Genomic DNA, 5,072 nt, shown 5'->3' with positions numbered 1-5,072 from the left:
TTGAACAGCTGGTGTGGGCCACCTCCAGTCAAGTGGGCTCTGCCATGCGGCAGTGTGATGGCCTCAGACCTCACTGGCCCAATCCACAATATCTAACAGCCTGTCAGTACAAGCCTCCGCATGTTGCATGTGTCCGCATTTGCTCATCAACACCACTTCACTGCATTTTGCAATGTCTAATTTCATTCCTCCAGAGGAAATTACGTTGGACGAAAGCCATTTATCTTTTAATGCAGCTGCAGAAGATGCCCTAGGGGCTATTTGTGTTACCGCAATCAGTGTGCATGTAGATCTCAAATTAGGAAAATATATTCGAGAGACACTGAGGCCAAACCTGTGCCAGAATGCCTGCTAGAGAGCTTCTACTCGTCTATTCATTACAGGTGATAGGAAGTCTTCCTCGGCAAGCATCGCGCTACCCATTGTTGCACTCACTTCTCCCAGCAGCAGCTTCATATTACCTTTCGATGTTAATCATGGCATCAATACAACTCTGTTCTCTCTTTGCAACCTTGTTTTGCAGCAAACTATCACTTAAACAGATGTATGATTGCTAACATGCGAAGATTATCATTATGTCTATCAATTTATGCAGTAGCTTAAAGTTAAAGCAGATGGTTAAGGCAGCATATATTGTTCGAGTATAGGCTAATGCTGCAAACGGATGGTGCTTGCCTTGCTTGAACATTTAGCTGGATGGACGCCTAAGTCGATATTTGAGGCTTCCTTCTCTCTCGTTGGCACGGCGACCCCTTCAGTTCAATTCCCTCAACTGTCCATTGAACCTCTCGTACATCTGCAATAGTCTGAGCATCAAATACTCAATGTCTACAGTTAACCTAAACAAAACAGCAACTAGTAGGACATGCAACACGCAGCGCAATTTGTAAAACGGAGCACAAATAATGGAGGAAGACTTTCTGTTGTATTTCACTTGACGGGAGAGAAGGTGGTGAATTCCACGAACTTATCCCCAGAAATTGAAAGGTCCCTGAGGATCCCACCTCTACTGCACAATTTTTGCAACACCCAAGCTAAATCTAGTCCGTAACCTTTTCGCATTCATCTCGCTTTTATTGTCCAACAGTATTCCCCATCACGTAGAGGCGATGATCATTGGCGAGAGGTTGGTGAAGCATCTCCAAATGAGTGTGGTGAATGAAAGTGATGCTAAAGCTTAGGTGGCAGGTTTATTCCTTAATTGCTAATAGAAGAGCAAAGCACCTCGTAACACTAGCTGAACACCTACCTCACATTCATTTCGCCAATGACATCAAATCGTAGCCCGTCATCAACTGTGAAATGAATAGTTTCCATTGACTTAAGTGGAACAACAAGAACACGAGATTAGTCACTGTTAGGTCGGAGTGCTAATGTTCATGGATGTGTCTGTGACAAGCATGTGTAATGAAAGATGACTGCTCCTTAGGCACCAGCTATTTATTGAGCCGCCAATATGACACGAAGTATAATTACCTATCCACGCACATGCCATCTTTCCTTCCCCTACTTATGATTTGGCCTTCAAAGTGTGGAACTCAAAGACTCCTTCAAACTACGGTCAGAGGTTTACACATGACATATGCTTCACTTACGACCATCACCACATGTCGCAACTTTTCTATTCGACGCAGTCGGATTCTGCTGTCGAATTCAGTGGTTTCATTCGAACTCGTCGATGGAGAGAATATTGCACTGAAATGATTCGAGCAGTCTCCATTTTCTATGCTTCTCTGGGCTGTGCATTCGCACGACTACAACAAAGTGAGGGAGTGACAATGTGGACAATTGCTTTGCCTGCGTCTGTGTAGTTATGTGGACAGACGCCATCCATTCCTAGCCTATGCAACGGGGACCGATTATGGGTAGCACGTCTAAAGACTCGTAGAGTAGATTAGACCTCACAAGAGCACAGTAAGTACAGCTTTGCATTGCATCTAATCACACAAGTTTTGTGAATAGTGGTGGGAGTATTTTGATCAAATTGCCGGTTTGTTGGCAAATAGCAATGAATTCATGCAGAAGTAATTTCATATCCCTCACTCAGCATTCGACATTCACAATGACAATTCAATATGATTTAGTGCAGAAATGAGTAGTAGTGATGCGTGAATTTACTGGCTTGAAGCGTGGAGGATCGAAAGATGCAAAGTGGGTAAAGTGACAGAAGTTGCTTTGAGCTCAGCAGGTTCAAACTGCCTACAAACGGACTCATAATTTAGGATGTGGTGTTGGGTAGCTAGGACATAAAGACTTCCATGTGCACGTCTCTTTTGCAGGCACAGGCATATGTGTAAGCATGGGTTGTAGGACAGCGTCTATGCGATTGCTGGTTGAGTAAAAGAGACCCAAGGGTCTTCTTTTCACTCCTAAATTGTGTCATTAACTGTGCGCACGGAGCATTGTCAAGGACGTGACTTGCTAGGGAAGGGGATTAGGAAATGTTTTCAACTATAGGTGGACGTCAAGTTGCAACAAGTTCAAGGACAAGCATTAGAGAGCGTTGCCGAGTAGCAGATAAGAGTAGGATAGTTTGTGACTGTGCCAGGAGACAGGGTTTCCAATTCGACTCTTTTGCTGCTTGTTTTATGACGTGGCAAATACAGCTCCCTACAGATGTCCAACTTAATCTTCAATTCGCTGTGATGTAGTCTGTTAAGAGAGCATGAGATAGGGCGAGTACTTCGATGTGACTTCAACTGATTGAACTGACTGCAGCTTATTGCTCCATCACCCACGCTATAGTTCTCCAACTGCAACAGGCCACTACACAAACCCACATCTGTCGCCAGTTCGTCAGCTTTGAGTGACGAAAGTTGGGAGGCCAATCCCAGTTCTCTTGAATGCACAACATGAATAAAGTAATGAAAATTTGTCGTCTGCTTAGGGTTTCCCATTGTATCTTATGCGGCAAAAACATGAAGTTGCGAAAGGAGTGTTGGCTTGACTTGAATTAACATCATAGCCTATGATTTGTCTCACTCATATAGTACTGGAACCACAGTGCCTACGAGAATGTCAAATTAAAGTGCAGAAATGGGGGAAGCGGAAGGAGGTTTGGAAAAGGATGAGGAGGCAAAAGTGGAAAGGAAAGAACAAGGACAACGGGAAGAAATGCGAAGCAACTACATGCCTGAAAGCAAGCCTCGTGGCATCATATTCAATGGAGCGTCCTACCATCAAGTAATTTGCCGCTCTCTCGTCATATTCAGTTCATTCTCGTAAATAGATATTCATTAACACACTCTCTCAATCGATGCACTGAGTAAAATTGACACAGAATACACTGCGCACATTCTACACACTTACGAAGGAAATACAGTCCGTTAAGGTGTTTCCATTTGTGTGCGCCTCCCACTCTACACCACTCTACCCTGTCCTACTCCACTCAAATCCACTTCAAACCATTCCACTCTACCTAGTCCAAACGACTTTCCCTTCTCACATATATCTGTGATTGGTAATGTCGAGGCAGTCGTCAAAGAAAGCATGGACGGGACTGGAATTTGTGTAGTTCACAATAATGGAAAATGTAATTAATCACGGTCACTCTATAAAACTAATGAGTATGAAGGCATGAGAACCAGTGGACAGCAGGTAGATGTCACTCATGCTAAGTGACGATGAAGAGATTGCGCAAATCGTGTTGTTTTAGGGTTAAGTCATATTTCGGCTGTGTTAGTCGGGCAATTTCATTGATGTGACGACTATCATCTTTCTGTTTTTTTTGAATTGGTTTGTTGAAGTTACCCGAGTCTGCACATCAATGGAGGAGGCTATTTACTGCTAGCAGGAACGAGACGATTGGGAGAGATGCACGCGAGTTATCTGATACCAGTGCAGTTCCATCTGACTTCCGAACGAGGGTAGTCATCGAATGAAAGCTGACTTTTATTACTGCAAATATCTTGTACTCGATTTCTCCTGTTACTAGGCAGTTCACAACACGCACCAAGGTAGGGTAAGAAACAATTCTCTGTGGCTGCGATTTGACTTCTTGTTTAACTGTGTGCTTGATTTTGTGGGTGCTGCAGCTCCCGAAGTGTGCATTGTCACTGAATTGTGGGATAGTTAATTTGCTTTGGCTGAAGAGTTAAAAGTACTTTTTGGGACAAAGAAATATGTGCACACACTTGACTCAAAACTTGGTTTGCAATTGATGTGATGTGCTTAAGTTCATTGTTCGACCGTCCATTGAGAGTCTCTCAGCAATAGTCGTCTTAATTAGGCAGCAAAAACTGCTTTCGTGGCTAATTTGTACGAGTGCATTTTGTAGTCACGGAAAAAATTGGAAAGCACTTGTTGTTTCATAATTGCAGATTTTGGTTATCCATAGTCTCATATTGGCAGAAGGCAGGCTTATTCAGGTGACACATACAGGACTTTTGAAGTAAGTAGTTTGTGCAACAACCACGGCACAGATGGAGATTGAAGTCATTACTAAGCCTTCGGCTTAAGAAGCAGCGGACACAAGGGTAATTCAATTTTTCCAACTCATGCCTTCTAAACATGGGCGGTAATCAAGTTAGCAATTTTAACAACAAAATAAAACTTATTTCCATAAGAGAAATTAATTGGTGACTTAGGAAGATTGCAATTACCTCCTTGATTCTGGAGTGTCGCCACCTACATCCACTAGTTTTGGAACATTACAGATCTCAGTTTCGTCTATGTGCCTCTGTGTGCTACAAACACTTCTAAAGTTTGGCTGTCGTTCTTAATACAACTGAGTTTGTGATACTCCAACATTCCAAGTTGACTACCGAAACAGAATAATTAGCATCCAGTTTTCGTTTGCCCATCAACGCTATTAACTGAACGATTCCTGAAGCACATTGGAGGTGTGGATTAGTGTAGCCAACCTCCATTCAAAATAGTCTCAGGAGTCGGCCGATATCAGTTCATTAAATTTGGTCTTCAGGGAGTTCTCATTTGAGTACAAATTGATAACTCATACTGATGATACAGAAGACTATGTTTTCCCATCAATAATTTGTCTGTGTTAGGTAGTTATCAGCGGAAGGCTACATTCATTCATTTATAATACGCTTTGATCAATCTCTGCCTGCGGT

This window comes from Echinococcus granulosus (assembly GCF_000524195.1).
Source record: "Echinococcus granulosus chromosome Unknown EG_S00102, whole genome shotgun sequence".
NCBI lineage: Eukaryota > Metazoa > Platyhelminthes > Cestoda > Cyclophyllidea > Taeniidae > Echinococcus > Echinococcus granulosus.
This window is presented reverse-complemented; position numbering follows the sequence as displayed.